Raw genomic sequence first — 12,207 nt, 5'->3', positions numbered from 1 at the left:
TGAATTTATAGATTTTTTTCCTGTGTCCATTGTAATGTTTTAAATTGATTTGTTTGTGTTTATATATCAAGAAAACATAGGATAACATATGACTGATGGAGATGATCATGATCTTAAGCAGAATAACATCAACAAAAATCCATATTGGAATTTAAAAACAATATGATCGAGACAAGGAGGCAGTCTGTGTTAAACTAAATATATGTTGCAGAAATTAAAACCCAATCTGTAAAACCGTTCCAATCAAAGGGGCAATCCAGACGTCATGCTTGCCTGGCTTATGAGCAACACAAGGAAAAAAACTACAAACCTTCAGGTTCCAGGTGAAAACCTTGTAGCTCTAAACACAGAAATGTGAATACATATCTTATTATTTAAATGTAGGATGCATAAACATTATATAAGCAACAAAAGAAATTCCCCAGAAATCGTCTTAAACATCAAATTTTGCTTTTGAAGCTATTAACCGAATAGAAAAGGTAATGGTCAAGAGACTAAGCATTGTGGAAGTCAAAGAAGGAATGGTGTATGGCAAAACATCATATACTATACCGTCCTTCCGTCATCTAAATATGAGATGCAACCCTGATCTGAGCAATGCCTTAAAACTGAACAAAAAAGTACAGTTTAGTCTGTACTCGAAATAACTTTAGTGATTGGTCTCGGCTTCAGGAAATAAACAGAAATCATCACTTGGTTCTTTATTTAATCTTAAATTGCCGCTATTCATTTGATAAATATGTAGGAGTAGGAGTCTCCAGATGAATGAGTATTTAGTGGAAAAGCCCTACGAAATTCAAAATGATTTTGATACAGGTGTGCAAAAGTTAACGCAAAGATTTTGTCCAAAAGAATTAAGCGTATGTACTATATTGGATTATTTCAGAGCAAGCTTTTCAAATTGCCAAACAGGAAGAGTATAATGAACGGCTTACACGCATATAAGAGGTGAGTGCTGCTGTAAAAACAGTGTCCGCTGTTGCAAGTGTTATTTAAAAAAAACTTGCAAGATGTAACTCAAAAATTAGATATGCTGGAGAGAAAAATAAATAGTGTAAATGTTCAATCATAAGGCACAAAAGAGAAAATGCCTTACATTGGTTTAATGGATGAGAGAGGATTTATGTGTTCAGTAGGCATTATCACTTGTCTTATTCTTGAGATTATTTCAAGATTGAAGTGGACCTGTATCTGCCATGTCCAATTGCTTCATGTAACAATGTTAAAATAGTAACAGTGAAAGGGGAAGATGACATTTACAGCATGAAATGCATAGTGTGCCATTGGACATTTCGGGCAAGTTCTTGCAATAAAAATATGAGGGTTGTTATGCTATTAAAGGCAGATTCTGAGCTGGAAAAGGTGGTTATGTTTTCACCAAAGATCCAGAAGATGCTTGTTTCAGGAGGTCTAGATTCCACAATCCTTTTTGAAAAAAATTAACAATATTGCCAGTGGAGATTAAGTATAGAATGGTTAACAACACAGTCCGAGATTTTTTTTATATATTTTATGCATGTTCTGGACGAGAACAAGTAAACAATTAATACAATAGGTAGGTCTTGTCATAATAGAGTACATTCGGGATGAAGGTCGGGGGAATTTGGACTGCCACTTGAAAATTAGGGTATATTGGATAGGGTATGAAATTTTCCCTTGCAACAGGCCACCTATGAACCCCCTAAAGAGTTGTTGCAAGGGTTTTAATGTTCAAAGAGTGTGGCACCCTCTTTACACGAGGCATCATATTTAATCTTTTAGATGCTGCCAAAAGTTTGATGTTAACTGTAATAATTATTTAATAGTTTTGTTATTTAAAAATGTAGACACATACATTCTTCTGAATGTAATACGAATGTTGATACGATGAACCTGACTTTCACTGAATATTTTTTCAGCTCGATATCAAATAGTTCATCATCATAAAATGTAAATAGTCTACCTTGAATGTTTTTGTCATTTTTTCAATAAGCTCTCTTTTAAAAAGTCAGAATTTCTCCTCCATAAACTCTATGTAAAAAAGTAGTTATAAATTAAAAAAATCCTACCTGCCCTATTTTATTCAAAGATGTAAGGCAGCAACCATTTGATTTTCTGGGGGGGGGGGGGGGGCTATGGTTTTTTTTTCTGGACAAAGTCGAAAACAATTTTTTTCTTTCAATTTTAGCATTACATATAGTGGCAGCTGAGGGTGAAACAAACAATTTTTTTTTCTCAGAATCAAAAACAAATTATTTTTTTCTCCAAAAACTGGAAACAAACTTTTTTTTCCAAAAAAAAACATAGCCCCCCCCCCCCCCCCCCCCCCCCCAGAAAATCAAATGGTTGCTGCCTAATAGCAAACACACATATCAATTTATTTGGCCTAAATATTATAAAAGAAGATGCGACATGGTTGTCATTCAGATTTTTTTTTAAATCAGAAGCAAATTTAGAAAAGAACATGGCAGAAATAAAACGACAGGAGACGGCATCACACAATGTCGAGAAGATATTCCAGAATCGAATGCAAGGGTAGGTACTGGCACTAGTACAAACACCAATAACCGGATGTTAGATTCTGATCAACATATTAACATTTCTGCTGCACGGATAACATGTAGCTAACAAAGAGCTCAGGATCAACCTAACCCTGTCCAACCTAACCTTATCAAATCGAACCCTGTCCAACCTAACCAGAACCTGTCTGATTCCTTGACACACCCCTCTCAATTATCATTACAAAGCATGCATAACATGTCTGTTTCCTTGTCTGACTACCAATACATTTACATGATTAGTAGTATGCCAACCCAAACTGTATCAAATAACAGATTTCCAACGGGTGTATCAGACACTGATGATGACAATACACCATTGTCTCAATGGAGCAACTGTGATGCAAAAGACATTATCATCAGGGATTTAAAAATTGAAAACAGAGAGTTTCAAAACAAACTAGAAGGTAGGTTTGCGAATGTCATATTATTCATCATAGTTAGCAATCTTTTTACCTAGTAGGGATTCCCCATTGATTTTAACTTGTATTGACGACAGTCAAATTTGATTATCCCTTTCTCAAATTTTAAGTGATCGAAAAGTACAGAGATTTGATTCACTTTTAATGTTATAAAACACAATTTTATTGTGAGTTCTAAAATATGTATGTACATCATGCTTGTTTTCCTCTGTGAGTGCATTCAAGTTTATGCAACTATTTTATAATGTATTTCTTTACTTCATCAACACATCAAATAAATCGTACTTAACTCAATTAGGAATCTTACAACTACCAATGTTGAAAATGTGACAGTTAGGAAGAAGCTTATTGCTGATCAAGATGGCAATAAGCTCTGCAACACAGCCGGTTATCTAAGATCAACTGGAGAGAACTCAATGTGTAAACCTAAAACCTTTGGTACTCTATTGGTAATGAGAAATTATATGGCGAATTACTGACAGATCAGATAACAAAGGATGAACAGCCTCTAGTTAATGGTTTACAGTTAACTACAGATAGGGACCGCCCTACCTACTGATGATTTATAAAGAAATATAGTGAAATTGTTAACCTAACACCAGAAAACTTGCGAAATCTAAGACACTTGGCGTGAGCCCAATTACATAACATTGATAAGGCAGTTAATGTTTCCTGGAAGGACAAAAGCGGGACCTGTAAAGATGGACAGGAGATTTTCTTTGGATTTAACCAACAGGTTCACTGACGAATAGAACAGACTGGTAAATAAACGAAGTTCTGTAGTAGATTGCTGTACTGTCTGTTACACAGCACATTGTGGAGATGCATGCCACGCCTATGCATATAATTGTTTAGTAACAGAAAGTGATATTTAGGGAAAATAGTTCTTACCTGAACATGCCAGATACCCATATAAGCTAGGTTTGAATCACTAACACTGCTAATGATATAAAAAAATTGTCACATCATAGCTTTTATGGTACATGGGATTTATTTGAAATTGCATCAAGTTTTCAATCACTTTTCATGCACTGGTTTCAACAGTCATCAATTACATTGGAGTGTTTGGTCAGCTTTTGGAATTTTATGTCCGTGCATTGATTTGTGATGGAGCGACTCCTAACAGGAAATTTTACAGAATTCATGGTGTACAGCAGGATAGTTTGACATTTAATTCGGAGAAAAGATACCGTTCTGGAAAGATATATATCTGAATCTAGCATTTTGTCTGAAATTTGTGTCAACGTAAACAAATCAAGAAGCCAACAACTTAATGCTAGACATATTATCAACTGACCTGAATAACATGCGAACGCAATAGTATGACCGTCTCATCTATTTTATGGTTAAGGGGCGTGAAATAAATGCCATTTAAGCTTCGCATGATGATTTAATGCAGCATTGTGAAGAAGATTTTAGAATTAGCATTGCAGAGCGAATGTGGGATCCAGTGGTTACAGCCATCTTTTTAAATTTGCTATATTTTTTTATATCATTCGTTCTTGAAAAGCGAATGGGGGAAGGGGGAGGGGGTGCTCCAGTGGTTTGAACCTCTTATTGGCTGAATGAAATCTTCATTATCATTCGTTCTTAAATGGGGCCACATCATATGCCTCTTTTTGTACTAATGTTCTCGATGTTCACTACACAGCTAGAACGTTTCACCAAAATAGGAAGCAATCCTTGCTTTCAACACCACACAAGGACATGGATGTCAACTTTGCTTTAGATACACAAAAAGAAATGGACCATCAGGATTCAAGCAAGAGTATAAGACCGATACCAACTATAAAATCAGTCATACCAAAAATTGCTATAGTAGATCATTGTAGTGATGTGTAGTCCACAAGACTAGGATTAGAATACATCTCAATTAAACACAACAGCCATAAATGAACAAGAGGAGGACATTTCTTTTGCTTCTGCGTCTGAAGAACAAAAACAGTGTAACGTAAAAATGGGGATAAATATTTGTAAAATTGCATGACCAAAGTTGCAAACGTGCATGCTTCTTGTTTTGTTGTATCTTTTGTTTACCTTTCAAGAGACTGAATTGCAAATTGAAAGATATAAAGCTAATATCCTCGTGGACAAAAAGAAGAGGCTCTCCATACTAAACAAATGTTATCAGAAGAAGATGACATCGATCATGAATCATCATTTATCGTTCGACCGCATACCTGGCAGTCTGAAGAATACACCAATTGCCTACGTGCTTTGGAAGTTAAGCATAAGACCACACTTAGCCTGCAAGGAAAACGCGTGGTCAACAGTAAAACGGGGGCACCATCAACACGCCCTAGACCTGGAAATGATATCAACTACAATGACGGGGTCACTCGAAAAAACATCTTTTTAAATGCAATCAGGAACACATATATTGATAGTTATACCGTTCCACGATTCATAGTGTATTTATTCTGCTGCTTCAAATAAAGAACTTCACAAGTACAATATATTTGACTTAATCAGAAGAGTAACAAGATCATCAGTTTCCAATTTTTAAGTCATTCAAGTATATCTCATAGAATCCTCCACAGGATATACCGTTACCCAAAAACACAAATGCCAGAACATTACGAAATGTTATTGCAATGTTAGTTAAAGTAAAGTTGCTTTAAAATGTTAACGTAACCCTACATTGAGATAGTCAAGGGAAGCTCAAATTGAAGCACACTTACCAATGTCCATATAAGGCGATTCGTTGACAAACCTAACTAAATCAATGATTCCTTTCATATTAACGTCGCTTCCGAATTATTTTTCTGTTGAAGTATAATAACTGATTATTGCATGCAGGTTAAATGGAACTTGCAATCAGGAACATGATGGATCCACTGTTCCAAGATCAACTTAATCTGCTGCTTCAAACAAAGGAACTTATGATTGAAAAATATATTTGACGTAATCAGTACAGTAATAATTTTATCAGCTTTTAATATTTATATCATTCAATGTATATTACATACTTTCCTCTACGGGAATGACCAAATTCAAAATAACAAAGTTACCAGTACACTACGAAATATTAATAAAATGTTAATTGAAGTAAATTTGATTTAAAGTCAAACTTAACACTACTTTAAGAAATTCAAGAAAGGCTCAAATTGATACACAATTAGCATAGCATACGTCCATATAAGGCGAACTGATAACGAACATAACTACATCACTGATTCATATCATATTTACGTCGTTTCCAACTTATTCTTCTCTTGAAATATTATAACAATTGACTATTGCATCCAGTTTAAATAGCTCGTGATTTATGAAAATGATACCAGGAACACATACATCGAAAGATACTCTGTTCAGCGATCCGTTGATACTGCTGCTTCAAACAAAGAACTTTTCATGGTTAAATGTCTTTGCCATTATTGGTACAGTAACAATTCCACCAATATTTTTGTCATTTTATGTATCACACATACATGTTTCTATATACATCTACAACGATCCGATGATTCATTTCATATTAACGTCATTTCCAACTTATTCTTCACTAGATATATAACAATTGACTACTTGACATTTAATTTGTTCTTGTTCTTTTTAAATGCAACCAGGAACGCATACATAGAAAGATACATTGTTCCGAGATCCATTTATTCTGCTGCTTCAAACAAAGAACTTGTGATCGTAAAAGATATTTGACATAATCAGGTCCTGTATGCTCTTATCAAACTTCTTTGAGGTCCTTAGTGCTCCTTTGTGCACAAAGGAGGTCCTTTGCGGTGTTTTTAGAGACCGCATAATCAGTACAGTAACAATTCCGTCAGTTCTTTAATATTTTTGTCATTTAATGTATATTACATACCTTTCTCTAGAAAACGTCAATTTTCCAAATACCGCAATGGCCGGAAACTACGAAATCTTATCACAATGTTAGTTAAAGTTAAGTTGGCTTAAAGTGCCAACTAAGCCCTACATTAAGGTAGTCAATGGAAGCTAACATTGATACGAAAATAGCATAACGAATGTCCATAAAAGGCGAATCGATGACGAACATAACTAATTCAATGATTCCTTTGATCCATAATACTGTCGTTTCCGACGTATTCTTAGAAATATAACAATTGTCAACTAAATGCAGTTTAAATTGTTCTTGTTCTTTTAAAATGCAATCAGGAACACATATATACACTGTTTCAAGATTAGTTGATTTTATTATTTTGCTGCTTCAAACAAAGAAATTCAGATCAGATTCAAATATGTTTGACGTGATCAGTACAGTAACAATTCCATCAGTTTTTTTAATAACTTTGTCATTTAATGGATATTACATACCTTTCTCTAGGGAACGACAATTTTCCAAAAAAACAGATTGGCCATAACACTACGAAATGTTATTACAATGAAAATTAAAGTATGGTAGACTTAAAATGTCAACTGAATCCTACATTAATATAGTAGAGGGAAGCTGAAATAGATACACAACTATAAATATCCAAAGAAGGAGATTCGATAACGAACATAACTAAAAGCAATGATTCCTTTCATAATAACGTCGTTTCCGATGGTAAGTCACAGGACATACAGTCACAATTTTGATAGGACAAAAAGTCACAAATTATATGTTGACAATTGTTGGAATATATGAGAGATAGATCTTGATATATTTTCTTTGTATTGCATATCATTATTTTTAAGTGTAGGAAATTGTTCATACGCCTTGATTAACGAAAAATTATTAAATTTTAAATATGCAAAGGACATATTTCTTGACATAATGAAGCCATTTAAGTACCTAGCTCCTTTGACATTTTGTTTTTATAACAATTATTTGATCATTATTGATATTTATTGAATAAATTTTAATAACAAAGTTGTTTCATATATAATAGTTCAAGAAAAACACACAAAAAATCTTTAAAATTAGTTTTTTTCTTTTTCAAAGAAATATATTCTCAAAACTGAATTGTTACTTTTTGTCCTGTGACTTTCTGTCCTACATTTGTTTCCAATTTATTCTTTTCTATAATACATGTATAATAAATGACTATTGGATTCGAGTAAATTGTTCGTGTTCTTTCAGAATGTATTCTGGTACACATACATTGAAGGATACACTGTTCCGCGATTCATTTATTTTGCTGTTTCAAACAAAGATCTTATGACGTGAAGAGTAGAAATATAGAGAAGCAAACTGATCTCCTGCATTTGGAAACACTTAGGTAGGTAGTAGATTAACAATTTTATCAGTTTAATAATTTAGTCATTTTATGTATATCATGCAGGCATAAAGATGTATATAATCCAAGTAGAATTATAACTATTTAATGGCGACTGGCAATACACAGTATACAATGCATGTCTTATCATAGCACGTGAACATCATAAACATAACGAGTTCGTGTTACTATAGTATAAGAGTCATTCTCAGAATTGGTCAAAATGCAAAGATGACAAATAAAAAAAAATGAATGCAAGGACAATGATTTTTTATTGATGAATGTAAATCTGTAACATTTGAACAGTACAAAAACACTAAAATGACATCTTAATCTCACATAATTATACATGAAATCTCAAATATACCTTCGGCAATCATGAAAATTTTCCTTCCTGTAACACATTTTAAAATTCCCCAAAAAATGAATTTAATATTTTTAATTGGTTTTTTTTAAGCAGCCAAATAGTATCATGCAGAAAGTTAAGTTGTAAGCAAATGGAAAATTGTAAAAAGCAATGCAACAGAAATTTAACCAACATTTTTCATGGTTTGTTAAAAGATGTATTAATTTTTTTTTTAATTTTCAATTAAAAAAAGATTTTAGTCTTATTCAAAAAAAATAAATAGACCTGATAGTATTTCATAGTTTATAAATTTTCAGTCAGTGCTTCTTTTTCATATAAAATACAAATGCAACTTTTGTGGCACTAAAAATGGTGATGTTACAGGAAGGATTGATTTGTTACAGGAGAGAAATAAAATGCATTTTTTGCTTAATGAACTTTTTTCAGACTTCACAATACAAATGATAGCTTCAAGAAGTAGTTTGAATATCATATATCATCTTCTCTGGTATTTTTTTTCATCCTGTATTTGCCTTCTCTTCATTTTGTATCAATTGTGTTACAGGAAGGACAATACCGTTACAGGAAAGAAAAATATTGTTCTTTTGTCATTCAAATTAAATGAAAATAACTTTTCTTCAGTCTAAATATATTTCAGGATTTTGTTTTTAGAATAAACTGTAGATTTAACCTTAATTTTTCATTGGTTTGAGGATGTTTGTTACAGGATGGAAATACAGTGTTACAGGACAGAAATGTAAAAAATAATATCCTAGTTGTATTTAGTTTTCTAATACGATATTTGAAGTTTTCTTATAAAATGTCTATAATTGAGATTTATATAATATTCGGATTGTTTTTGTTTTGTTTTTTTTTCTGTCAAGATGGGATGAAGATGCGCCCATATAGCAGCTGGCCCGTGATTCAAACTTTCAGAAACAGTACAAAATGCGTTTGGCTTTGGATTTTTTCCTGCATAGTATACCCCTGTATGTAGGGTTATTTGTCTTTTTGATGCACCGAAATGCATACTCTGTATTTCTGTGCCAATTTTGCAGACATAGTTCTCTGAGAAATCAACATGGACTATGCACTGATTGTCTTCTAATGTATCTCTCCTTTCTCTTAAATATCCATACTGTGCTCGTATTAAAAAGAGATGTTTCTTCTATCTTTTAATTTGCTGCTCGTAAATCTGAAACCAATCCTGACTTGCTTTTTTCAGGGTTATTGTCACATTTTTCCCCTCTTCCTTCTTTCCTGTCCTTATTATTCTCTTTTCTGTAACTGTTGACCATTCGTTCCATGTGATATCATCATTGAGAAGGACTTTGTTAAAACTTATTATTTTGTCTTTACATTTGTTGCAGTCTGCAAACATGCAGTTTTTTTCTGAAGAAGAACAAACAATACCATCTTTAACGTGCTCTAAGTTTTCCTCCTTAACTGACTTCGATTTTCTTAAAGATGGCCACATAAACTCTGTGTTTTCACACAACTTGCATTGACAAGTATTTCTATCACTTTCAGTTGGGAAAACAACCCAAAAAGGACGAGGTCTACAGAAGGTTGAAAAACGGACTTTAGGCGATTCCGTTTCAGCTAAATATATATGGTGAAGATTCGTTAGTGTATCATTTAAAACTCTACGTTATGTTTTTACCATTCTTTTGGTTACTGTTTGCTTCGTTCCTGTCTTGACCCTGGAAACATCATTTCTTTCAAAAAAATCTTGAATGTTCTTATAAATTCTTTTTGACAGACACGTTCTGTTTTTAAGATTCACTAGAACACACCCGCGAAATCGCGGGCATTCAGAGCGTTGTTGAAATTATTCAAAGTGTTTTAGGAAGAGTTTTGTAAAAGATTTAATGACTGGAGAATTTCAGGAAAAGTTCCCAATTTTTTTTAAGTTTTCTATTAATTTCAATATGAACATACATTTAGTATATTATGAACATTCAAGTCAGGAGCCTGTAATTCAGTGGTTGTCGTTTGTTTATGTGTTACAAATTTTTTCGTTCATTTCTTGTACTCAAATAAGGCCGTTAGATTTTCTCATTTGAATTGTTTTACATTGCATTTCGGGGCCTTTTATAGGTGACTATGCTGTATGGACTTTGCTCATTGTTGAAGGCCGTACAGTGACCTACAGTTGATAATGTCTGTGTCATTTTGGTCTTTTGTGGAGAGTTGTCTCGTTGGCAATCATACCATATCTTCTTTTTTTTTTGTAATCAATTATTTTTTGTAAAAGATTTAAAGAATGGAGCATTTCAGAAAAGGTATCTAAAGTCCTTGGTACCTCCTAAATATTTTTCTAAAATTCCCATTTTTTAAAAATTTTCTATTATTTTTAAAAACACATAAATAATTTTAGCGCTTACATGTATCTGTATATTATAAACATTCATTACTATTATAAAGTATTTACTTTTTACTTTCAATTCTCAGTTTACTAATCGATCCATGGCGGTCATTGATATATTATACAGACTGAGATACAGACTCTCTCTATTTAATAAACTCTGTGACTGCCGTGGATAGTAAACTTGAAAATGATAGCAGATAGAAAATACACTTTATTCGTAGTATATGTATGTTCAAAGAATACAGAAAAATGCAATACCGGAAGTCTGATATGACTTAAAATTTCGTCCAATGACGGACACAATATCCGGAAGCCTTTTTTCTCGTTTTTCTCCCAAAATAACTCAATCTGAATAATCATATAAATGGATGACAAATGCGACTATGTACTGTACATATAGGACACAGAGGCATGATGATTAATTTATTGTGGAAGGAGGAGAAGCGACACCCAAAATGAGGTCTTCTCGTTTAATAGTATAGATACGGACATCAATTCCTATTGCCTTCATTGTAGTGGTCTTTAACTTATACCTTTGAAGAATAGAACCAAACAATAAACTATAGATTTGCCTTTTCTCAGATTTCTTTATGTTATGTTGGTATGAATCCTTAATTTGATCTATTAAAGCATTATGGAACACGAATGTTTTTCTAACTTTTTTTTTCTTTGAAAAATTTCTTAACAGTTTTCTTGTTTTAGATCTGGGTGTGTCTTTTTTAGTATTAGTGTCTTTATTCGGAGTCCTTTTTTCAGCCTTTGCAACCTTTTGATGTACATACAAGTTTTTAACCGCTCTGCTCTAAGTTGATTTTGTAGAAGGTTTTTGTACCGATAGCATTTTGCTCTATCTTTATTTTGATGTTTCAGACTTTGCCTTTTTTGTCGAGACATCTGGTTTCTCTGTTGTGGTTGCTCTATATCTAACATGGGCGAATTAGGGGGTGTTAAAAGAACATTGCTTAATTGTTTTTAGCCTCTTTCTCTTTTTGTTTTTGTGTTCGCCAATATTTCCTTGCTGATCTTTTTTCCCTTTCTGTCATATCTTTAACAGACTTTTTTCCCTGCTTTTTTTTTTTTATCTTTTACAAATCCTTGCTTCTCTTTTTCTAAATATGCTTGTCGTTTAGCAGGATCTTTATCCCTGTTCTCTCTAAACTTTCGCTGTCTTTCAGCATTTGACAACGCCATTCTGACTGAAGAAAAAAATTGTTATAACTTCTCATTTTGTGTAAAACTATCATTATGCTTACGCAAAGTATTCACATTGCATTAATTTCTTTCAGTCACATAACATAATTTCCTTCTTATAACAAAATGCAACAACTGAATATGACAGGATGATTTTACTTTCATTATT

Source organism: Mytilus galloprovincialis, chromosome 11 (genome assembly GCF_965363235.1).
Source record: "Mytilus galloprovincialis chromosome 11, xbMytGall1.hap1.1, whole genome shotgun sequence".
NCBI classification, from domain to species: domain Eukaryota; kingdom Metazoa; phylum Mollusca; class Bivalvia; order Mytilida; family Mytilidae; genus Mytilus; species Mytilus galloprovincialis.
Note: the sequence above shows the minus strand (reverse complement) of the source record.